The 25849-nt window shown below is 50.7% G+C and overlaps 1 long non-coding RNA gene across 1 annotated transcript in view; it reads right to left on the reverse strand.

The window, feature by feature from the left end:
• Window positions 1-18850: 18850 nt before the first annotated feature.
• Window positions 18851-25849, reverse strand: part of LOC112582628 — a 68561-nt gene continuing 61562 nt past the window's right edge. The window contains exon 3 of the long non-coding RNA XR_003107037.3: window positions 18851-20139. This is a non-coding gene — a long non-coding RNA (uncharacterized LOC112582628). The remainder of the gene's footprint in view (window positions 20140-25849) is intronic.

The raw sequence follows: 25849 nt of genomic DNA on the forward strand, positions 1-25849 counted from the left end.
CTTTACCAACTGAGCTATCAGGGAAGCCTTGGGCAATCCCAAAGCTGCTGGGGGCTTTTTGCCTCAGAGCCCCTCTTCTTGACATTCCCTCTGCCTGACACGCTGTTCCTCTGATTCTTTAGCTGGCTGGTTCCCCTTGTCTTTCAGGTTTCCTCTTAAATATTCCGTCCCAAAAGAGGTTTGGAATATGCCAAGGGACAGCAAGAAGGCTAATTCCATGAGGTCCTGGAATTTTCTGGACCATGGGGTCCAGAAAAACACACAGATTTCTGAATGCAAGAAGGCTTTGAAGGGGCAGTCGGTGCTGGGGATGCAGTGACGGGATCTTATGGACCTCCCGGGACTCCCTCTAGCACCTGCTGGGGGCAGAGATCCCCAGGGCCAGAGTAGGAGTAAGAAGGAGAATTCAGGGCACTTGTCCGAAAGAGGAGATGGCAGGGGCAAGGCATTAAAGCAAGGTCTCTAGGTGTTTTGTGCACGTGCAGAGCCGTGGGTGTCAGGAAGGAGAGTCAGGGAACTGCTTGGGTTCCAACCCTGGCAGAGGGAAGTGTGGCGGGGCTGGGGTCCTAAGGAAGGGACCCTAGGGTAGGAAAGCTCTGGGCAAGTGTTGAACAGCCCCTCTCCATGGTGGGCCCAGAGACGATCTGAAGGCAGCAGGGCAGGCGGGGCCGGGGGGAGGTTAGGGCCTGTGGGCAGTGTCAGTCAGGTAGGGGGTGGACGGGGAAGCGGATGTGCAAAGGTCTGGAAAAGGAAGGGTGTAGCTGCAGATCCCCTGGCCTGGCCACAGCCTGACCAACAGAAGGTGCAGGGCCAATGACCCCAGAGGAGGCAAATTCTACCTGTGACATCGAGTTGGTCAAGCTCATCTAGAAAGTGAAGGTCTGATGTCAGTGTGAAGGCCATCCCAAAGGCCTAGGTGCCTGAGGACATCTTCATTGTTCCCAGAAGGGGTGCCATTTAGCTCAATTAATATGCTAAACAGAAGTTAATCTGGTCCTTGTTCCAAGCAGAGCAGGGTTACCACTCTAGTGGCTAGTCCAGGCTCTAGTCCTGAATCTCAGGATCCTCAGGCCACAAACTATGCCTCTCTGGGCTGCTGTTCCTAGCCAGTAAGAGTTCATTATTACAGAAAGCAGGTAATTGAAGAGTATCTAAAACAGTTAAGGGCTTCCCTGGTGGCTCACATGGTAAAGAATGCCTGCAATGCACGAGTCCCAGGTTCGATCCCTGGATTGGGAAGATCCCCTGGAGGAGGGCATGGCAACCCACTCTAGTATTCTTGCCTAGAGAATTCCATGGACAGAGCCTGGTGGGCTACAGTCCATAGGCTCTCAAAGAGTCAGACATGACTGAGCACAGGCTGATTGGAGCTTACATATTCATGACTCATAATTATGCTCTTGAGCCTTGAATGGGGCTCAGGCTCTCTTCCTCCCACTCAGAAGCAAGCCCAGTTATACCCACTGTGCAGGCGAAGTCAGGAGGCTGGAAGGTTCACACAGGTGAGCAGGCAAAGCCCTGACCCAGCACATAACCACCGTTGGTGCCTCCTATACTTGTTTTTTAAATTTTTTTAGGCACCCTTCTCCAACACCCTCCCCTCTCCTTGGTCACCAGGGGAAAATGCTTCTGTAGGCAGGGTTCTGCTATTCCAGGGACAGCTCCAACCCTTCTTCATTTCTCCTGATTTGACAAACTTAATGAAGCTCTTACTCTGTGCTCACACTCTTCTAGACTCAGAGGATTCCAGAACAAAACCAAAGATGCCAGGCCCTGGTGGGAGACTTGGAGTGAGACTATCTCAAGGGATAATGAACAAGAAGAAAGGGTAGGACTGACAGGCTGAGCTTTCTGTGGAGGTGACATGTGAGCAGAGACCAAAGGAAGTCAGGGCAGGGACAAAAGCCCTGGGGCAGCCACCCAGGAGGCCAGGGAGGCTGGTGTGTGGGAGCAAAGGGATGTGAGCGGCCAGGATGGGCACTGGGGAGCTGGCTGACACTGGGGTGCTGGCTGACACTGCGGCCTCCTTGTTTGGGTATCAGGAGTCACCAAGTGCCCTGGGGTTCTCAGTGGCAGCCAGGATGATTCAAAGTTGAGACTTATCTCTGCAGGGTGTTCAACCTGCAGAGGATTCTGAGCAGAGGACTGACCCAACCTGCCATTCTAACATAAAGTTTTTTTTTGCTTTTGCTTTTTTCTCAGGTCTAAATCATTTTATCTTTAAGCCCTGATTTTACAAAATGTGCCAGTTCCAAAGGGGAATTACATTTCCATCTGAATTTGTTCCTGTAGATTGCATTCCAAATACATCGGAGCTAAGATGTGTGTACATTTTTACATGCGTGTTGGAAGAAAGCACATAGAAGCAGCTGCTTTTTTTCAGTAAACTTGGGCCATTTTCCATCTCTTTGGGTCAATGCACTACAGTCAGGTGAGGGGAGATTTATCTGGGCCTTGTAGTACATACTGAACCACTGGGTGATGATTCGTCTTCTCTTGTACAGCCATTTGGGACATTAGACCAAATGTCTGATTGCCATTTTTGAAAGAGGACTCTTTATAGACGGCATCTCTCACTTAATTCCTACCAGCCTGCTGCTTTAAGGTCAAGTATGACTTGGTTCCTGCCCTCTGCTGTCGATCAGTCAGCATCTGCTGACATGGCCCCCAGGCTCTGACTCCCACCTGGAAATGTCATAAACGGCCCCTACCCTACACCTCCAGCCCCCGCCGACATAGGGTTTTCTTGATAATCACTCTGATTGTGTGTGGAGACCAGGTTGTATAGGGAGAAAAGAAGAACTTGGGAGACCAGGTAAGGGCCACAGCAATCCCCAGACAATAGATGGGTCTGCTCCATCTCCCTGTAGCCTTGGGAAAGTGTCATTTCTGGAGTGACCCAGAGAGACGGGTGAAGGATGACACGTTTCTAAGGAAATGTAAGGCTGAGAAGGGGAACTGCTTTTGAGAGTTCTTATTCTGCCCTACAGGGCAGCACACCTCCACAGAGAAGAAAGGTTTCCAGGTCGCACCTGTGGGGGGCTCTGCTGCCCACCATACACACACACTCTATGTTTCAGGGCTTCCTGTTCTGCTTCTGAGCCAGGCCCAGAGCAATCTGGTCTCTCTGACATCAAACAAGTCAAGCCTGGGGTTACCCCATGCATTCCAGAAAAATTCCAGGCTGCTTCGATCCCATGTGTAGCCCAGACATAAACTACTGATGCATGATGTGGAAAGCCCACTGACAGTCTTCCTGCTTAGAGGCCACTGGGTTACGCAACGTGCTTCAAGTGCTTCCATTTTCCAAATCTCCAACCACATTCCAGAAACATTAAAAAGCACAACTCACTTCTTCCAGTCTCAGCTATAGGGATTGATTTCCCAGTGCTGCCTGTTGTTGGCCCAGGGGTCTGACCTGGGATTTGACAACCAGACAACTCAGTGGGAAACCCCTCTGCTCTGGGAGGGACGTTCCCCGGGTGGTTGACAACTCCATGAGTGAGGGACTGGACTCTGGAAGGGGAGAAAAAAGGGGCTTTGTTTTTGTTTTTGTTCTAAAGTGTTCTCCAGATGTCTGTGGAGGGTCACAATGAGGGTTTCCAGAGGCAAAGGTATGCACTATGGGAACCAGTACACTGTCTTCCTGATATTCACATGTAATTTTCTTCTTTTTAAAAAAATTAATTTATTTTTTGTTGAAGTATAGTTGATTTACAATGTTGTGTTAATTTCTGCTGTACAGCAAAGTGACTCAGATATACACACATATACATTCTTTTTCATATTCTTTCCGTCATGGTTTGTCATAGGGTATTGAGTATAGTTCTCTGTGCTATACATTAAGACCGTGTATAGCCATTCTAAATGTAATACTTTGCATTTGCTAATCCTAAACTCCCAATCTATCCTTCTCCCACCCCTCCTCCATCTTGGCAACCACAAGTCTGTTTTTTATGTCTGTCACATGTAGCTTTCTTATTGGAAACCAAACCAACACAGAAACAGATTCATTTTTGTTCTCAAAGGATTTCTGAAATAAATTAAATTGAAATTATTTAGTTAAGTGGTCAATCTTTTATTTTAATAAATAAAGCCGACAAACTTTATGCTGAATGCTTAAATCAGTCCTGAATATTCATTGGAAGAACTGATGCTGAGGCTGAAGTTCCAATACTTTGGCCACCTGATGCAAAGAACTGACTCATTGGAATAGACCCTGATGCTGGGAAAGATTGAAGGCAGGAGGAAAAGGGGATGACAGAGGATGAGATGGTTGGATGGCATCACTGACTCGATGGTCATGAGTCTGAGAAGGCTCTGGGAGTTAGTGATGGACAAGGAAGCCTCGCATGCTGCAGTCGTGGGGTCGAACACAATTGAGCAACTGAACTACAGTGAACTATAGTGCATGCTCTGCAGGTCACACCCACTTGAGAACATCTGGCCTGGGGGCAAGTGAGGCCAGCACCAGCCCCATGCTCTACACTCAGAGCTATACCCAAGCCCCAGGCCCATGAGCCCAGAGGAAGGCCTGCCTTTTTCGAATTCGCATGAAGACGCTGTGTGGGCTGAGAGCAGTCATGCTCGTGGCAGGGGCTGCAGATTGATCTCTAATATCTGTTCTCTCCTTTCTCAGTGTTAGAAGTACTACCAAGATCCAGATTCACCTAGAACTACATTTCCCAGCCTCCCTTGCTGTTGATTGCCATGTGACTAGTTTCTAGCCAATCGAGTGTGAGCAGTATTGTCCTGTGGCAGCTTCTGGGAGCTTTCTAAAAGGACAGCTGATATATGACCTCTGCCCCATCTTTTTATCCCCTATTTTATTCTGAAAATTTTTAAATATATAGAAAAATTGGAATAATTATATAGTGAACTCTTACATACCCATCCCCTAGATTCTATATGATCTATCCAGCTATCTACCATCTATTACCTATCTATTATCCTTCCTATCCTTCCATCAACAACCCTATTAATATTTTTTATTTGTTTTATAATAAATTGCAAGCATCAATATACTTTCTTCCAAATATGTCAGTGTATATTTGTTTACAATATTTTGATGTACACTTTTTACATATAATGAAATGAACAAACTTAAAGTGTACATTTGGTGAGTCCCGACAAATATATTAAGAATCAGCAGCCCAGAAAGTTTCCTCACACCCTCTCCCAGTCCATCCTCAACCTTCTTCCCACTGCTAGGCAACCATCGTTCTGATTCTCACCATTAATTAGCTTTTCCTGCTCCAGAATTTCACTTAAACGGATCATTCATACAACATATACTCCTGTAACTGATGGGTTTAGGTCAGCATCATGCTTTTGAGGGTCACCCTTGTAGTTTCTATTGATGAGTGATCGTCCATTGCATGAGTATATCCATGCCCCTGTTGAAGGACCCTGGATTATTTCCGGGCTTGGGCTATTATGAATAAAGCTGCATGTATTGAGAAACAGTTCCCCCGTGGGTCTCTCACATTTTTACTGCAAGTGAGGGACAAGCTGCCCTTTCAAGGATGTTTCTATTTTGAAGAGTCTTGTAAAAGAACGTGTCTCCCAGTGGAGCAAAGGGCAGGTGTGCTTACTCCCCATTATAAAAGCTCCAGGTTCCCTAAGTCAGAGTTCCTCTCCTGTAATGCCTCACTACATGTGCTGCATCCATCTGGTCCCATCCACGTTGCCCCCTGAGACCTCAGAATAAGAGGAACTGACGCAAATACACTAATGCTCTTGCTACTTGCTGTGCTGTGAGTAATAAAGTCTATGGTTCTTGGATCTTCTGCCAACCTCTAAAACAGTGGCAGGCTGACATGATAGCCTTCACGTTGAGTAAAATCTCAGCCCCTTCGTAGTTCTTGACACTGAACATTCTTGTAACCCTTGTTTTGATGACCATATGTTTGCCTCTTTCCTTTCTGTCCTCTTATCCTGCCGCCTGGAATGCAGATGTGATGGCTGGAGCTCTAGGCAATCTTGGCCCTAGAGGACCACAGCTTTTCTCTAGGGGTAGTGATGCAGGAAGGTGCAAGAAGCGTGGATCTCCTGGGTCTTTACAGATCAAAAATCGCCGTACTGGCCCTGGAATTTAACAGGACAGTTGCTTTGCTTACTCTATTGTTACCGTGTTCTCTTCCAATCCTATCTAATGCAACCCACATCATCATTTATCCCTTCTGAGGTGTTTTCCCCTTGTTCTACAATGAACACTGTACTAACCTCAATGAATGACACTGTCAGGCCTCTAGTCCTTTCCACAAGGATTACTTCCCATATCCCAGTGCCCATTGCAGTGTCTGGCAAGCAGGAGGGGCTCGGGAGATGCTAATTGACCATCCATAAGTGAGCAAATCCATAAAAGAGAGGTTCAGATTAATAATGGTGGGAAAGGTCCATCCTCCAAGTGATGGAACAGAAAAAACATTAGACTTACAGGGAAGGAGTCAGAGTTCCAGCCCTGTGCTGCGTGACCTTGGGCATAGCACCTACCTCTCTGGGCTCAGTTCTCTAGCTGTGCATTGTGGGCTTTGGCGCAGATGATGAATGTTCATGGCCCCCACTGGCCCTGAAGTACTCTACTAACCCTGAAATCTTGGCTTTCCTGATCATGCTTTTTGCTCCTTCTCATGTATCTTCTGCTGGACTCTTGGTGGCCAAAGGAAGACCCATCCCTTGCTGGGCCTGGGACTGCTCTCCACCCAAGGTTGGGGAAATGTGGGTGCCTGGGCCGCTTGGCAGCTGGGGGAGATTGGCAGCTTTAGCAGCCCAGCTGGTGGCGTCAAGTTGCTGGGTGCCTGGTCACCACATTAATCTGCTCTTGGTGCCACTAATACCAATTTGTGAGCAGACAGCCAGGATCAGACAGGCCAGCTGTCAGGCAACTGTGGACAGCTCAGTATGTGGTTTGATTTTTATGGCTTAGGGCTGGAATTAGAAATTAATTAGCAGATTTAAGTTTCTGGAGCTGCTTCAGACAGGTAGCTCCCAGGGACCAGGTGACACCCGTTCAACCCAATGACCCCAGCCCAAGCAGCCTTGTTCCATCCTGCTGACAGCCAAGGCATCAGTTCTGGCTCCAGCTCTGCTGCCACCCTGCTGGGTGACCTGGCTGAGTATCTTTCCCTCTCTGTGCTCAGCCTCCTTGCCTGGACCATAGAGGAGTTGGGCTGGATGCTCTCTGCATCTTCCCAAATCCAACATCCTGTGATTCTCATTTGGTCTAGAATGCCCAGCATGGAGTAGAGTAGAGCTTGGCAAGCCCTCTGTCCCCACTGCCAGTGGGACAACTTCCCCCATGGCATCCCTGTAAATTTTCCAGGATCCCCGTTTCTAGAAAAAACAGGCAATAAAGTGAAATGATCTGCATTGCAGCTAGGTCACCCCCTCCATCAAAGCTTCCGCCATTGCTGGGAAGGAAGCCCTGTCCACCTGAGTCACTCCCTCTCATCTCATGGCCCCCATGCTCCCCTTCATTGCTCACAGGACTCTGGCCACAGCAACCTTCTTTCAAATCCTCTAAGTGACACCTTCCTGGTGGCCACAAGTTCCTGCCACTCTCTGCCTGGTGGGAACCTCTTCACTGCCCCCACATTCCCCTCCCCCCCAGCCTATCCTTCTGCATGTCTTTGCTCTGATATCTCTGCCCTTCCTGACCCCTGTTAGCACTCCCTGTGCATTTCTATGGTATCCCTCAGCTCAGTGGGAGGCATAACTCTTGAGGTCATTTGTCATTTGACGTTCATCTGGCCATGAGTCTCCTCAAGGCAGGAGCACATCTGTTTTATGCATCATTTTTGTCAGTGCCTGCTAATTATCACCCATTCTCTGTCCCATTCTCTCTCATGCAGTGGCAGATCTCCTGATTTTAACTTCACCTGTGTTCACCCCAAATAAAGGACCCCGTTCCCAGTCCCCCTTGTGGCTGGACATGATCACGAGCCAAGTCCTGGCCAATGGATATAACTGGGCAGGAAGGGAACCACTGCCAGCTGTGCCCATCCCCCTGCATTTCTTCTCCTGGTAGGAGGCAGGGGTGAGGCAGGGGCTACTTTGGGCCCTGCAAATGGGCTTCACTCCAGAAGGGCTGAGTCACAAGGTAGTGGGGTCTGAGCGACATGCCAGCTGGGACTTTGACAACACAGATTGTCAACATCAGGGTCCCCCAGAGAAACAGAGCCAATGGGGCATATAAGCATAAGCGCATGCATGCTAAGTGGCTTCAGTCATGCCGACTCTGTGACCCTGTGAAACATAGCCCTCCAGGTTCTTCCGTCCATGGGATTCTCCAGGCAAGAATACTGGAGTGGGCTGCCATACCTTCCTCCAGGGGAATCTTCCCAACCCAGGGATCGAGCCCAAGTTTCTTACATCTCCTGCATTAGCAGGCAGGTTTTATACCACTAGGGCAAACTGGGAAGCCCATATAGATATACAAAACACCTAAGAGGAAATATTATAAGCATCAGCACATGTAGTTATGGAGGCCAAGAAGTACCACCATCTGCTGCCTGCAAGCTGGCGCACAGGGATGCAGGTGGTGCCATCCCAGGCCAAACCCAGAGGTGCAGGGACCGGAGGAGCCAGTGGTGTGTGTCTGAAGTCCCAAGACCCCGAGCACTGGTGTTGGAGGCAGGAGATGGATGTTTCAGCTCAAACTGAGAGTAAACGCACCGTCCACCTTCCCTTTGCTTCTGTTCTTCACCCTCAGTGGATGGCAGATGTGCCAGCTCTTCTCTGCATGGGTGAGGGTCTACTGATGCCAACGCTAGTCTCTGCCAGGAACACCCTCATGGACACACTCAGAAACAATGCTTCACCAGCTCTCTGGGCTTCCCATAGCCCCGTCAGTGGACCCATAAAATGAACAATGACAGGAGCTAGTCCTCTGCCTTGTTCGAGCCACTGTGGTTCTGGGTCTGTATCATGGTAGCAGTGGTAGTAGTGTTAGATGCTCAGTCGTGTCTGCCAGGCTCCCCTGTCCATGGGATTTTCCAGGCAAGGATACTGGATTGGGTGACCATTCCCTTCTTCGGGGGATCTTCCCGACCCAGGGACTGAACCTGGGCAGTCCCTGCAGGCAGATTCTTTACCATCTGAGCCACCAGGAAAGCCCCATATCATAACTACACCCCAAACCTAATTACTCCTAATTACCACTATGTGTAGTAGGCACTTAGAAAGTATTTGTTGATTAAATGAGTGAGTGAGTGAAAAAATGAATGAGCAAAGTTTTGTGTTAAGGAACTAATGGTCTTAAGCACCGGGAGCTATAGTCAATATCCTGTGATAAACCATAATGGAAAAGGACCTTGTTGGTTTTCTGTTTTAAATATAGTAGTTTGTTTGCATCTGTGAACCCCAAACTCCCACTCCATCTCAGTGACTTCTTGTGAAAATTAAATGAGGTACTGATGACAGGCATCTGGAAGAAAGAGGCTGACCCAATACAGGGAACAGGCCTCTTGGTCACAAACCCGGGCTCCAGACACTGCTGCCTGCCTGGTCGTCTGTGTCTGAATCACATCATTTAGTGCCTGATGTGTCTCCACTGCTCAGGGTGCAGGGGGCGCCCAGGACTCAGACTTGCCTGAGGCAAACTTCACTCAGCCTCCAAACAGTATTTGAAAAATCAAGATATCACTCTCTCTCTTTCACATCCATACACACACACACACACACACACACACACACACTCTGTCACATGTGCACATAAACAGACATACACGGATATACACCCTGCATTTCAAGATAAATCAGAAGACTGGGCCACCCTAGGCTCCAGTTCCTGCTGGGTACCAAGCAGCTGTTGATGAATAGCAGCTGCCCTTTCAGGCAGGAGCTTGGGCTTTCTGACACCCTGATCCTCCTGCCACCCTCTAGGTGACCCCTCACCTGGCCCCATCCCAATCCCTGCAGTCCTCTCAGCCTCCTCGCTGCTCTGTGCCTGTGGGCTCTTCTGCTCGTATCTTCTCTCTCTGCACCCTGACTCCCTGAGCCCAGCCCAGCCTGGAGCCTAGAGCCTGGAGCCCAGAGTCAGATACAAGTCCTTTGCTCTTTCCCCACAGTCCCCTGCTGTGACCACGCTTTTCGGGACAAACTACGTGCCCATTGTGGGCTGGATCTCTGAGCAACTGAAACGGGACCAGTGCCTCTTTAAGGTAGATCAGAACTCAGTTTCTGTGCTTCTTGAGGGTGTGTGGGGCAGCACACGGCACCCAGGGTGGCTTTTGAGGCCCCAAGAGCTGACGATCTCAGCACACAGGCAGCTTGGATCCCCGAAGGGCTGTGTGACCCCTGCCAACCTGGAGCCTCCATTCTGGACTGTTGGATGAGAGAGTGATGTGTCTCTCTTGGGCTTGAACCGTTACATGTCAGAGTCTCTGTGCTACAGCAACTCAGGCTGCCCTACCATCACCTTCCAGAGCAGACTTCCGATCCTAGAACACCCGGTCACCCAGGGCTGTGGAGAATTTGGATGTGCATGCAGGCGGAGCTCAGACAGGTGACAGGCCTGCTGGCCAGTCAGCACACTGCTGTTGACAAAACTCCCTTCTCGGAGAATGAGAGGCTAACGTGAGGACCCATCAGCCCAAGAGGGGCCAGGCCGCGACTCTGTGGTGGTGTCCCAGCCTCCAATCCTGCCACACCCTGGCTATGTCCCACCGTGTGGGGGCCTAGATCCTGGCCTGGTGGCTGCTGCAGCTTAGGTCTCCCAAGCACCCTGGCCACTCTCCTCTGTGTCTCTCCCCGACACAGGATTGAACAGGCCCTTATATGCTCTCCAGAGTGGGCAGTCTCTCACTCCACTTTCCCTGGTGCCTCTGTGGATGGCAGGTAGTCATATGGGTTTCCAGGACTCTACGGCAAAGCCATTGGGTCTTCAAAAGTGGAGTTGCCTGGGGAAAGGGGAGGGGTTTAGGGGAGGGATAATTGAGGAGTTTGGGATTAACATACACACACTGCTGCTGCTGCTGCTAAGTCGCTTCAGTCGTGTCCGACTCTGTGCGACCCCATAGACGGCAGCCCACCAGGCTCCTCTGTTCCTGGGATTCTCCAGGCAAGAACACTGGAGTGGGTTGCCATTTCCTTCTCCAATGCATGAAAGTGAAAAGTGAAAGTGAAGTCGCTCAGTCGTGTCCGACTCTTAGTGACCCCATGGACTGCAGCCCATCAGGCTCCTCCATCCATGGGATTTTCCAGGCAAGAGTACTGGAGTAGGGTGCCATCGCCTTCTCTGATACACACACTACCTACTATATGTAAAATAGATAATCAACGGGCACTTACTATACAGCACAGAGAACTCTACTCAGTGCTCTGTGGTGACCTAAATGGGAAGGAAATCCAAAAAAGAGGGCATGTATGTATATGTGTAGCTGAATCACTCTGCTGTATACCTGAAACTAACATGACATTGGAAATCAATTATGAAAATGAAAGTGAAAGTCACTCAGTCGTGTCCGACTCTTTGTGACACCATGGACTATAGAGGCCAGAATACTGGAATGGGTAGCCTTTCCCTTCTCCAGGGGATCTTCCCAACCCAGGGATCGAATCCAGCTCTCCTGCATTGCAAGTGGATTCTTTACCAGCTGAGCCACCAGGCAAGCCCCAGATTACTGGAATGGGTTGCCTATCCCTTCTCCAGCAGATCTTCCTGAGCCAGGAATCAAATTGGGGTCTTTTGCATACTCCAATATAAAGTAAAAATTCGAAAAAGAAAGATTTTGCCCAAGGGGAAAAAAAAGAAAGTACTAGATGCATATTTGAATAAACAAGCAAATGGAGAAAAAAGGAGAGTTGCCTCTTTCCGTGTTTCCTGCTGTGACTGTCACTCCTAGTCACAAAGCCCTGCATGGGGATGGCTGTGGCCTGCCTCATGGCCAAGGGAGGGGAGCACAGGCTGTACGTGGCTGGATATGGGAGCACCACCCACTCTGATGGCCGCTTCACTGACAAGCTTGGCAGCAGGGATCATGTTGGGCCAAATGCAGTTGGCCCATCACGAATGGGCCAACTTACAGCTGACAGGCCCCTACGCCCATCACTGGGGCTTACAGCTGCTTTTTATTTTCATTCCTTTTCCCCCAAATGTATGAACATAAAAATGACAAAGGATGCTGATTCTACATCCCAGGGACCTGATTTTTTGGGGCCTTTGGAGGAACTGGTAAACCCTTTCGGCCTGATGAAGCTCGAGCAGGTTCATCTGCAGGGCTGGTGGTCACTCCAAAGCCAGGTGACAAGGTTTCCGTGGCCTCAGGTGTTCCTGAATCCCATCTCCATGTCCTTCTCCAGGCCACTTTGCAGAAGGGGGTTGAGGGCTGGCTGGAAAGAGTATAGACTACAGAACTCAAGCGCCCTGTGTTCGAGTCTTTTCGTCCACAGGTAGCAGTGTCTAAGCATTGACAAGAATCATAACTGCCTGAGATCTCAGTTCGCTCATCTGCCAAAGGGAAGAGGAATGCTCACCACACAGGCTTATTGTGAGAATCGATTAACTACAAGTTCCTGGCATCTACCATGGGCCAGACATGTGACTATAAAGAATGACAAAGCCTTTCCAACCTCATCTCACTCCTGGTGATGGTGGCTTCCTTCATGACATCAGGGGCCAGACCTCACTGGCTGTCCTTACTTGAAGCTTAGTGTTGGCTCTTTGCCTCTGCTCAAGCTCTTTCTGCTCATATGGGCATGTGCCTCTGTGTGTGTGTGTGTGTGTGTATCTGTGTGCGCATGTGCTTGCACACGCATGTGCTAAGGGGAAGGGGCGGTTCAGAAGCATGTGTGCTCGTGAACCTCTGTGAGTGATGTCAGGTTGGCCGCTTCTACCAATGGCCATCAGGGGGTACTCATAAAGGCCCTTCTTTCAGCATCCCCAGGGACCCTTCTCCAGCCCACCCCAGCCCAGTCCGCACACTCCATGCTACCACCACCAGGGGCCCCAGAGATCAGATTGCTCCCCTTTCCTGCCTCACCTCTGTCTCTATCCGGCAAACCTTATCTCCTCCAGGTGGGCCTGGTGCTGCCTGCTGGGGACACTAAAATATGCTTGGGCCCTCCTGCCCTCAGGAGGCTTACAGTCTCCCAGGAAGGTGGACGGCTACACCAGAGTGTGGAGCAAGGCAGGGTGTGCAGAGCAGTGGGCCCTTGCTGTGGAGGGGTGGGGGGCCTGGCAGTGTCTTGTCTCCTGAGCTGGGGTCTTCAGCTCCACTCCCTATTCAAGGCAAGCCTAAGGGCCTTTTCTTCCTTTTCCCAGTTTTGCAAGCTAATAGCACAAACTGAGCTCCGAGAGATAAGAAAGGTTCCCCAACTTCCCAGGGTGGGGGTCCAGCGTTGAGCCTGGCCTGTGCATCTGCTTCTTTCCTCAGCACCAGCCTTCTCTCTAGCAGGGCTCTGCCACCCACCTCCAATCGTCAAGACGTCCAGTCCTCAGGCCCAGGCTAAAGGCTGCCCTGCTGGCTCCATGAAGAGTAAGGTCCACAGAGAGCGCTCATCTCTGTCCAAAGAGGCCATTGGGGCTGGTGTTCTCTGGGGGCATGGGTGGGACTGTCTGCAGACCAGCCCCTCCTGTAGACTGTGCTGGTAAACCCTTTAGCCCACCTGTGAGTAAGTCCTGAGCCTCCGCCATGCTCCAGGCCTCACGCTCAGAGGCCACAGATTGCCAGAGAAGTCCCTGCCTTTCAGGGGATGGAAGATGAAGATGAGAAGCTGGGCTGTAGCAAGAGGCAGGAACCCTTGGGGACAAGTCCTGCGGATGCTCCAAGGAAGGATATTGTGGATCGAGAGGTGAGGATTGTGGGTGGAGAGGTAGTCTGGGAGGACTTCCAGGAAGAGGTGGGGAAGGGACCACAACTCTTGAAAGGAATAAGCTATCCTTTGTGTACATGCCTGCTGCTCTCAACTTCTGAAAATGTCCCCTTCAGCACATATGATGGTTACAGCTAAGCACATAGCTCAGAGCATGGGGTTTTAGCTTGTTTGAGGGAGCTGCCAGGACTGTGGTCCATGGAGAGGAGTCTTGGAGGTCCAGCCACACGTCTGGCTGCCCCTGGGCCCTGGCTTCAGTTACTGTGTCTCAGCTCTGGCTCTTCCTAACTCCTCTACTCCCCACGACCCCCAGCCCAGGATCACTGCTGCCCCATGCCCTTTGCACACTGCTTGCTCTCAGCCTGTCACTCTCTGGATCCTTCTCTGTGTGTTCAGCATCCAAAAGCCCCAAGAGGGAGCATCTACTTGGCTGGACAGACGCTGGGCTCTGGGCCACGTGCTCAAGCCAAGCTACTGACAGCTGCTCTGGGTCAAGGCTCCAAGTCTGGTGTCCCCAGCTGTGGCCAGCGCCTTGGGTCGCATGGAGGTGCCCCTCCTCTGAGGGGCCTCAAGAGCCTGGTGTGCATTGGGGGTGCATTCTCAGAAGCTCTCATGTCCAGGATCACCCCAGTGATCCCAGACCCTCAGGGTAGCCTCGGGCAGTGCCGCAGCTCAGCAGGAGCAGAGGTCGACTGGAGCTGTGAGACGCCAGTCACTGACACTGCCCCTGGGATCCTTTGCCCCAGGGCCTTTAAGAGACTCTGAAGGCCACAACACAACCCTTGATAAGGCCTGAGCCCTGTCCTCTGACCCAAGCCGGAGGGGCCAGCTGCTGTGAGCAGCTTGGCACTCGCCAAACCTCAAGATTTTTTTGGCAAAGGAGTTTGTTTTCTCTGCCCCACCAAACACTTGTCTTCTTTGATTATGCCATTGTTCTTTCCAGGGAGATCTGATTTTAAAACAAAAAAACATGTTTTCTAACCAACAGGACACAGACATGTGCCAACACATATCTGATTTGAAAGCAATTCCTTGCTCAGTTTAAGCTTTGTTTTGGAGGGACAGGACAGAACATCGTCCCCAGCTGTCCAGAGCATGGGTTTGGCCCTGGGGAGGCTCCTGTGTTCCCTTCAGCTTGGAAATCTGGCTAGAGGTGTCCAACGGAATTCCTGCCATGAGGGTCACATAGCTTCCAATCTGGAGGGTGAGGCGGGGCCAGGCGGCAGCAGGATCATCTCTTTAAACAAGGAAGAACCAAAATACCCCTGTTTGTGGTGTTCTCAAGCCCAGATGTGTCTCCACACACAAGGCGGCTCTAGAGACAAAGCCACTTCCGCGTTCAGGCCAAGGGTGATGCTGCAACATTGAAGCTAATAAGTAACCTGTTGCTGGGTGAAATCTGTTTGGTTTTGTGGGGGTTTCTCTGCCTCAGGGAGCAGTTCTTCCACCCCTGGGTGTTCCCCTTCCTTACCCCACCTTCTCCTCTCTCCCAGGATGCTGCCCCCACCGGCCTGGGGTTCTACCAAACTCTGCGTCCCCTAGGTGTCCTCAGCCACCATCACAGGGGCCAAATCATGCCCTGCTCCCACCTCTGAAGAAGAGGGAAAACTGCCTGGTCCATCCAGTAGCAGGAAACCTAGAAGGTGAGGGGTGACTCTCGGGTGTCTGGACTTCTCTGAGACCCTCACAGAGGCACAGAACAGGGGCAGGGGCAAAACTGAGATAGGGATGGATGCTCAGCCGTTCACAGATTAAGTCTTCACACACACATATGGAAGCTCTCTGGGCTTTTGTTGTCTCCTCTGAGCTGCGGAGCCAATATGCCATGCCTCTTGAGGCTCATGCGAGATGAGGCCATGAGGCTGTGTAGCTCTGTGCGGAGAACCATCCCACCTTTCCTAGTAACACATGCCTGGATTTTGCTAGGCACAAGGCTACTCACAGTAGACTGTGTTTCCCCTGGTGCCTAAGTATGGCTGTGGGATTAGCCAGTAGAAGGTAAGCACAAGTGCTGTGTGGAGCTTCTGGAAATTTCCTTTGCAGCCAGGACTTAAGTTCACGCTTGGCCCACTTCTTTGTCCCACCTTCATGCTGTGATAAATTGTGATAACCAGACTCATGAATTGTTCCTCTCCATCCCCACTAGTCAATCCCTGGCCACAAAGCCCAGTACTTTATGTACAACATGACATTCACCTTCCCAATTACTCTACCATGAAGACATCTTATCCCCATTTTACAGATGAGAGAACTGAGGCTCAGAGCAGGAACTGCTGTGCAATTTGAACCCATGTCACAGAGACTCCAAAGCCATGTGCAATTTTCATTCATTCAGTGAACACTAACGGAATGCTTTCCATGAGCTGGGCTCAGAATAGGGCCCTAGAGACAGAGCCATGAGCCACACCCACAAAGGGCTGTGGGTACCAGCTTCAGAGAGGGCGCCAGATTGCGGTCCCAGGCTTCACTGTCCTCTCTGCTTTCCTCTCAGAGCCAAGTGATAACAATTGTCAGCCCTACAGACTGTTAGACCAACCATCCGATTCTCCCACTTTGCCACCTGTGGGCACCTGGGAGGGTGAGAGAGCATCTTTCCTGCTTCCTCTGGGATGAGACAGGAGCCCTTCGGAGGGATGCTGCACACTGGCTGTGTGGCTTCTGGGGTATGGGACCACCATCCCGCAGGGGACTGGAGAGCTGTGAGCATGTGCAGCACCCCATGAGATGTAAATGGAGACACCCCAGATCAAGCAGACCCAGAACTGCTTAGTATTCAGCATTCAAGTCCTCAAAACCTCTTCTGACTCAAGAGTCATCTGAGTCAGGTTCATCCACTCAGTCCTGTCCTCTGTGCCAGCCAAAGTACAACAGCTCAGCACCTTGTCTTAAGAATGCCCTGCTACTGGTCCCAGAATTTTCTCTTGAGCCACTGACACCTATCCTGCAAGTTCTGATGTGTGTACCAGGAAAAGACAATAGTCACAAGAGCAGCCTGGCCTGACAAAGACTGTAAAATGCCCTAGATTGCAAAGATGCCAAAATGTAGAAAGTGTCATGGTAGAGTCCATCAAATATGACAAGAAGGGAAGAGGGTGGGTGCCATTTTCAGGAGAGACTCGCCAGACAGTGCCCAGTCCTCCCCAAGTGGGCTGGCTGTACTGTGCCAAGATTTGGTGCGGGGGCGGGGGGAGTCACTGGGGTCAGAATTCTACTGGCTTGGTGACCTTCATTGACCTTCCTTCTGTTTCCTTGTGTGAAATGGGGTCTATAATATCCAACTCATACGGTGCTTGTGAGGCTTCAGTAAAAATGCGTAGAAAAAAATGTGAGTGTAAATGCTTAGCAAATATGGGAGCCTCCATGTGTCTGGTGGTCAGGAGGTCAAGAGGTGACATCAAACAGGCCTGGCCCAGCTCTGGCAGCCTTTGTTCTTAATCCCTCCATAGATAACAAGGCAGTCATGGAGCCCACCTTGAGGGGCTGAGAGGGTGAATGAGGGAAGGGTGCCTGGAGGAAGAGGACAGTCCATGGGCAGCTGCCAGAGTTCCTGCTGCCCTGGCATGGCCTCTTTCCCCCTGCTCCTCCTGAGCGGGCACCACCATCCTGGCCCCTTTGCCTGATCAGCACGGAGCAAGGGCCTCAGTCACCAGCATGTCTGCCCACTGCCCCAGTTGGGCCTCCTCGACCTCTGCCAGTTGTTCCCAGTTCTTCCCAACCTCTCAAATCTCCAGCTGATCAGCTCCCTGACCGCAGGGACCAAGGTCAGAGGCAGAAATAAAGACAAAACAGTTTAGCTGTCTTCAATCACATTAGCTGTTTTGGGGAAGGGCAGTAAAACAAAGATGAGATAGCAGGTCTGACATAGAAACACAGAGTGGGGTTACCAGGGAGCAGCTGGCAGTCTCTGGAGCCAGGCAGACCTAGGAGCTATCTGGATAGCCTTGAGCCGGTCCTCTCCCCTCCCGGAGCCCTTCCCTTTGGGCTCAACATAGCAGTAATCATTACCATCCGTAGTGTTATCTCAGGCTTGTATGCAGTCTTGGAGCATCACTCATTCAATGGACATGAATTTGAGCAAACTCTGGGAGATAATGAAGGATAGGGAAGCCTGGAGTGCTGCAGTCCATAGGGTCGCAAAGAGCCAGACACGACTAAGTGACTGAACAGCAAGTCTTGTACGTGCAGATGACCCAGGCCTTCATCCTGAGCCCAATGTTCTTCTCTCCCATCCCGGCCCTGGGTGTCTTCACCAGCTCATGACTAATCCCATCCAAGGTCTGCTCCCAGATGGTCCAGCTGGGCTTTTGCCCTGAACATAGATGCACTCCACCCACTGTGGGCTGGTCATCTGCCCTGAGGTCTGGTACCTATCCCTACATTAGCGTGTTCAGAACTGAACCTCTGGGCTATCCCAAGTATGGACCATGCACTGTGGATGCATGGAAAAGAGAAGGGTCCTAGCCTCCTGGGAAGGAGTACCCCAAATCCTCGGGGGTGGGAAGAGACTGCACAGGAACTGCTGCATATGTCTCAAGATCGCTGAGCTGCAAAGGTGATGCGGGAGCTGGGGTCCTGCCACATCTTACTGTCCCTGATTGTGCCAGGAAAGGGGTCTCTACTTCCCTGTTGGGGTCAGCCCTCCTCTGCTTCCCACCCTGGACCTCAGGATTTCATCTCTCTCTAGGCAACAGAGATGTAGGGATATAGGAATCCACCGCCCAGGGTTCCAGGGAAGACTGCTACCTGTTTCCCATAGAGAGTGAACCTGCCCTAAAGGTGCCCAGTAGTCACCCAAGCACTTCAGCTAGCCCACGATCCTCAGGTCTCCCAATTTACCCACCAGCATCACACACCCTAGCTGCATCCTTCCTCAATGAGTTATCTTTCCCTTATTGGAAAATCACAATAGTAATATATTTTAGTTGCTAAAAGTTTATGATAAAGAAACGAACAGGAAAGACGAAAAGTCAGTCCTCGAACCACACCCCTCCACCCTCCCCGCCCCTGTCCCACAGAGCTCTGCCCCCCATGGAGGTTTCCCTGCACAGGCGTGTGTGTGCCTCTTCATGAATGCACGTGCAGGACTTTAAACAATACAAAAGGGGTCCTGCAATTGCTGTGCTTCTGCATCTTGCTTTTATTTTCACTTACTAAGCTGAGAACATTTTTCAGGATCAGAGCAGAGGTTTCATCGCCAGCTGTATAATTCTTTGTCATGCGGCCACCTTTCTGCCTCGGAACACACAGGTGACCCTGGTGTCTTCTCGTGCTAGAGGAGACACCGAGGCAGGGGACATCTTTGGCATTTTGCAAGGAAAGATTCTTAGAAGGGGAATTTCTGGGTCACAAGGAGCATGCATTTTAAATGTGGCCAAGTCTGCCCAGGTCGCCTTCCCACTGGCAGCAGGTACCATGCCGGTCCCGTGTCTGTGGCACCAGGGACCTGCATCCCAGCAGTGCACCCCTTCCCATCCTCTCAGCTACGTCCCCATTGGCTTCTTCCAGTGACTGGTGAGCATAGGGACCTATTTTATTGTTCAATGGCTAAGAGTGTGTCTCCTTCTCTGGGTTACCCCTTCCTCTCCTTTGGCAATTTTTCTCTACTGGGTTGGATATGTCTCACTTGTGGGCTCACAGAATTTCTTTAGATGTTGTACTATTAATTTCTTGTCCATTGTACATGTTTTAAATATTTTCTTGAGTCAAATATCTTTTAACTTGGTTTCTCATGTAATTTTGCCATGTATGGGCTTTTTATTTTTATGGAGTCAAATCTATCAACCTTTTATTTTATAGCTTTTGCATTTTGTGTCTGGCTTGGGAGGATCCTCCAAGATCTTGAAAATATTCTCTTCTCTTTTCATCCATTGGTTTTATAGCATTTTAAATAGGTTTTATGGGTTTTTTCAATCGGTTTTATAGTGTTTTTATCTTTTACAGCCTAGATTCTTCTGAAACATATTTTGCGGGTGTAACACTCCCTTTCTTGGGAAATCTGATGCTCCAACTGGCCCATCTTCCAATCCACCCATTCCTTCACTCATGCTCTCCACAGCATTTTGAGTCTTGATGTTAAGTTGCTTCAGTTGTGTCCAACTCTGCAATTTCAGAAAAGCCGCCTGGCTCCTCTGTCCATGGGATTCTCCAAGCAAGAGTACTGGAGTGGGTTACCATGCCCTCCAGGGGGTCGTCCTGACCCAGGGATCAAACCCGCATCTCTTATGTCTCCTGCATTGACAGCCAGGTTCTTCATCACTAGCACCACCTGGGAAGCTGCCTCAAATGCTGAGGACACCGCAGAGCCTGTTCTCACAGGAGTCACGTCTGGAGAAGATGACAAGGAGCAAAGAACAAACATGCAGTTAGCTAATACTATTTCAAGTAATATGGTGGGAGATGCAATAAGGGATGGAGAGTTAACACAGAGGTGATATTTTAAATAATGTGGTCACAAACAGACTCCCTCAGAGGACAGCCAAAGCCGGAGATGCTGACAATGCAAGGGAGGAGCTGCTGGATCCCCGGGAAGACAGCTCAGGACAGAGGCAGCGGCAGGAGCAAGGCCCCGACAGGAACCCATTTCTTCAGATCAAGCATGGCTGTGCTCCAGGTGGATGCTGGGGAGCGGTGGTGGGCAGGATTACGGGGCCTTGGAGGCCCCTGGGAAGGGGCAGTTTCACTCAGTTCTTGGGAGTCTTCGGTGGCAGCCTTTGGTACACGTGATGTACTGGGAGTGGGGGGCAGGCAGGTGGCCTGTGTGAGTGCAGGGGCCCCAGGCCTCGGTCCTAGCCTGCACTCTCACTTCTGTGGTCTGCAGAGCCGCTGGTGTGCAGTGTCGCACCTGCCCTGTGCATGGCACATGGGGAGCCCTCCGCGGACATCTGATAGACCTAAATTGAGCCTCACACACAGCAGGTGCTGATACAAGCTCCTTCACTGCCTACCCAGGCTCTAGAAAAGGAGTTGGGATGGAGGCTGGTCACTGGCTGGCCGCAGAGGGGCAGTAAACCTGCCGCTGCCCAAACCAGCAGAGGCTGAGCCATCCACTCCACCCGGTTCCATGCACTTGGGAGGCTGTGATGGCGGGTCACCCAGGTGATGGCACCTGTGCCTCCTCACAGCCTGGAAGGGCCTGCAGAGCTGGCCAGGATGAGGAGGGACTCCAGAGCCAAATAAGGAGGCAGAGCGGGCAGGGCTGATCCAGAGCTGTGCCTGAGGCCCATCCTGAGAGGAAGCAGGAAGGGGGCAAGGAGATGCTCAGTGTGGAGGAGGGGGAGAGGAGGGGCTGGCCCCAGGGAGCGGGCAGGGACTCAGAGAAGTGGAGAGACAAGGAGCGACCCCGCAACATCACATCTTCACCAAGGGCTCGTGACACCAGGCTGAGGAGCCAGCTGGGCTGAGCCCACCATGAACCTATGTCAGTTTGGCATCCCGCTCTGCAGGGAGGCATCGAGGCCCTGCCCCACGTCCAGCTCCAAGGGCCAGAGACCAGATCAGAGGGCCAGGGAAGCCTCCCCATCCCATTGACCTGGATGCTGAGATTTTAGCCAGGCCCTCACCTCTGTGCCTCTTTTCATTTCTTTGTTAAGTCTTGTCCTTAAGAGGTGCCAAACTAAAGCCTTCTAAAGCCTATGTTTTCCAGTAGTCACGTACAGATGTGAGAGTTGGACTATTCAGAAGCCTGAGTGCCAAAGAATTGATGCTTTCTAAAAAAGAATTGCCAAAGAATTGATGGTTTTGAACTGTGGTGTTGGAGAAGACTCTTGGGAGTCCCTTGGACAGCAAGGAGATCAAACCAGTCAATCCTAAAGGAAATCAACCCTGAATACTCATTAGAAGGACTGATGCTGAAGCTGAAACTCCAATGCTTTGGCCACCTGATGGGAAGAGCCAACTCACTGGAAAAGACCCTCATGCTGGGAAAGATTGAGGGCAGGAGGAGAAGGGGACGACAGAGGATGAGATGGTTGGATGGCATCATTGATTCAAAGGACATGAGTTTGAGCAAATTCCAAGAGAAAGCAAAAGAAAGGGAAGCCTGGAGCACTGCAGTCCATGCGGTCGCAAAGAATCAGCAATAAAGCCATCTTCATCCGTTCTCAGCTGGGGAGAGAAGGATGGAACCAGCAACTGAGGTAATCAGGGTAACTGGGCCAGGGGTCATTTGGAGAAAGAAAGCCAAGCCAGGAGCTCAAGGTCCAGGAACTGGGAGCTCAGGATGACCTTGCTTGGGCAGACGCAGATGAGTCAGGTAGGAGAGGAGGCCTGGGAGCATGGAGACAGGAGAGTTCCAGGGCCAAGCTTTCTTGGTCCTGCTTCCCACGGAGGGTCAGGTCATCATTCCTGGATGAAGTCCACCATCTCTCCCCAGCAGGAGGCCTGTGTGAAAGGGAGCACTGAGAGTGAGGTGGGTGGCAGGGCCTCCAGGGCAAAACCACCTAAGCTCTGGTTGACACACAAAGGTGAGAGGCATGTGGGAGCAGGCAGAAGGAAGCAGAAAGAGCCCTAGTCCTGGACACCACAGGTCATAGCCGCGGGATGACAAAAGCGGATGCCCCAGACATTGGCTCTCACCTGCTCTCAACCTGTTGTGTTCTCCTCTGCCACAGCCGTGAGCTTTAGTCCCTGAATGCAGACACACTTATGTTTAGGTCTCTGGGACTAATGATGACCTTGATAGAGAAGGATATAGATGCTCCGGACTAACATTCTAGAACTCAGAACCATTCAGCCATCTCTCCAGACGCCTGACCATGGTCCACACGGCTGAGGAAGCTGGCCCCCATCACCCTCTTCAGCCTTAAGGCCCCTCGGAAGTTCCCAGACACCCCCACCCCCTCCTTGGGAGCCTTGATCTGGCAATTCTTCCCCCCTACTACCCTTGCTGCAGTCTTGATGCCTGGCTTCCTCTCATCCTCCCCACTCTGGCCTGGTGAGGCCCTTCCTAGACTCCCTCCACCCTCTGCAATATTCCCTTCCTACAGTACACACAGCCTGTCATGCTTTGCATCACATATTATTAACTACAAATATTCATTCGCTACTAGCTAGTTAGCTGGCTGGTTAATCAGTTATTTGTTTCCTGGTTTATGTTCATGCCTCTGCTCCAACTTGCTCATGAGGACCCAGAGGGCAGAGACCTTGCTTGTCCTGCTCAGGACAGTATCTCTTTGCTCAGCACAAAATGGCACAAAGTTGTTGTTGATGAATGAACGACTGCATCTACTGGACTCATGTCCCCTGAGCACAAACTGAACTTGCCAGCACAGGGCAGCTCGGATGAATAAGACAGGTTTCTGTCCCTCCAGGAGCCCCCAGTGGTGGTGTCCCCTTGTTGTCAGCCTCTCCCCAACCCAGAAACTCAGCCCTGACAAACGGCCTTATTCTTCTTACTTCCTGCACCCCAGATCCCACCCCTCCATGTCTGACTTAGTTCTGGGGGCGCCTGCAGAGACTTTTCTGAGGCCCTGACCCTGCTGCTCCTGCAAGCTCCATTCATCCATGGTTGGAAGTAACCTCCAGTAAAAACAGCCTTGGGGTGAATGGCAGGGACGGGGAAGACTCCCCTGCGGCAGCAGAACTTGGGGGCCCTTTACGACAATCCGGCAATGCAGCCTAGACACTTCAGCAGCTTTAGCTCAGTTTTTTCAGAGTATGAGGCCACTTAACTCCATTCTCTATGGCTGACAAAGACGTCGAAAAAGGCTGTAAGCCCATGGAGACAGGGACCCCGTCAATGATGTTGCTTCTGCTACAAGAAACAGAAAAACCAATCTGAAGTGGCACTGAAGAAAATTTGACAGGTCAAGAAGGCTGGAGGAAGGGAAGCACTTGGCTGATCATTTCAGCGATTCAGTGACATCAGCCTGAACCTGGATTCTTTCCATGTTTCAGTTCGGTTCTTCAGCATGAGAACTTTGTCCTAGGCTAACTCCCCTCATAGTTTCAAGATAGCTGCCAATTTTCTAGTCATGACACAGACACCACACAGGGAGAGAGAACGCAACTCTTCTAATGTGTCTCTCTGTTTCTTTTTTTTTTTTTAATTTTTGGCCTCTCAGTGTGTGAGATTTTTAGTTCCCGAACTGGGAATTGAGCCAGCACCCCCTTCATTGGAATCTTGGAAACTTAACCACTGGACCACCACTAAAGTCCCTAATGTGTCTCTTTGGTCAGTGGGAAATCTCTCCTGGAAGCTCCTCCCCCAGCTTGATTCCCCTCACGTCCTATTGGCCAGAATTGTGTCACAAGCCTCCTTTGCACCAACCACTGACAAGGAGTCCGGGATTTCCGGTGTTTGGCTGAGAATAATTGGGATTTATGCTTGAACCACAGGTGGAGGCGGCATGCGTACTTGCGGGCTAAACTGCTTCAGTCATGTCTGATTCTTTGCAACCCTATGACTGTAGCCCGCCAGGCTCTTCTGTCCATGGGATTCTCCAAGCAAGAATACTGGAGTGGGTTGCCATGCCCTCTTCCAGGGGATCTTCCCAACCCAGGGATTGAACCTGCATCTCTTAGGTCTCCTGTGTTTGCAGGCAGGCTCTTTATCAGTAGTGCTGCCTGGGAAGCCCTAGAGGAGGCATGGACACCAGCAAATCCAAGTCCTACCAGTAAGGAAGACAACTACTGAGGAAGGGATTGACCTCCAGGGCAGAGAGAAAAAGGTGAGACTTTAGAACCGCGGTGTCCCACAGCCCACAGGCCCCAGCACAATGGGTGTGTGGAAGACTGGAAACCCAGCGCTTGTCTGGCTAGACTCCTAGGTGACCACACAGCAACACACACCTTTTACAACACTACAGAGTGTGGACCCCGGCCGGAGCCAGAACTGCAAATTAACGGCCAAGGGGGCTTGCGAATCAGACTGGATGCCTCACCCTCTGGGCCAGTGCTGTCTGGTATGGAGTGCAGGGCTCCACAAGCATTTTGTCAAAGGAGTGCCCACAGGAGAGAATAAACGCTGGCCTTGACTCAGAAACTAGGGCCTCTGCCTCTCCAGAGGCACCAGCCCAAGCAGCTGTGGGCCTCTCCCATGCCCCCAGGAAAGACAGGAGCCTCGCTAGATGGTCAGTGAGAACTGACCCGCTCCCTGGAACTGCATCCATTTGCTGCCAAAGAATCTTCTCAGCCTTTCACAGGCAGGTGGCTTTCCTGAAATCCGGAGGCCCTCACCCTGCCATGAGGCTCCACAGCATGGGAAGAGGCAGAAAAGCCTCTGCTCTGGTCGCATCTCCCCACATCATTAGCTGCTGTTGATGGAAAGTCAAATGACCCTTGTGTGGGAGGTGGCATGTGGAGGAATTTATATGCTTTTAGAGCCCGTTTTCCCATCTCATCATCTGCTCTTAGCTCAGGGCTGAATTAGAGCTAGTTCTTTCCGACTCCCAGCTGCAGTGTCATTTGATGTTGAAGAGAAGCCCAGGAAGGCAAAAGAACAGCCCCCAGATGGGCCAAGATGTTGCAGTCTTCAGAGATTTCAGAATGGAATCAGGCAGAGGAATGGAGGAAATCTGGAACCTGATACTCTTTTTAATTTTCAAATTAGTTTCTTATCAGTGAGCTCATTCGATCTGCTTTACAGCCCTGTGAGACAAGCGGCCAGAGATTTTCATGTCCATTTGACAGATGAGAAAATTGAATGACTTACCCAGGTTCCCACTTTGGGTGAGTGACAGAAACGAGATTAGGATTCTCCCAGCCCTAGATATCTGGACAAAATTATAATTTTAAAAAAGATGCATGCACTCACATGTTCATAGTAGCACTGTTCACAATAGCCAAGACATGGAAGCAGCCTAAACTTCCATCAACAGAGGAATGGATAAGGAAGATGTGGTACATATATATAGTGGAATATTACTCAGCCATAAAAAAGAATGAAATAATGCCATTTGCATCAATGTGGATGGATCTAGAGATGATCATACTAAGTGAAGTAAGTCAGACAGAGAGATAAATACTATATGATATTATATATATGTGGAATCTAAAATATGACACAAATGAACTTATCTATGAAACAGACACAGAC

Source organism: Bubalus bubalis, chromosome 2, assembly GCF_019923935.1.
Source record: "Bubalus bubalis isolate 160015118507 breed Murrah chromosome 2, NDDB_SH_1, whole genome shotgun sequence".
Lineage (NCBI taxonomy): Eukaryota > Metazoa > Chordata > Mammalia > Artiodactyla > Bovidae > Bubalus > Bubalus bubalis.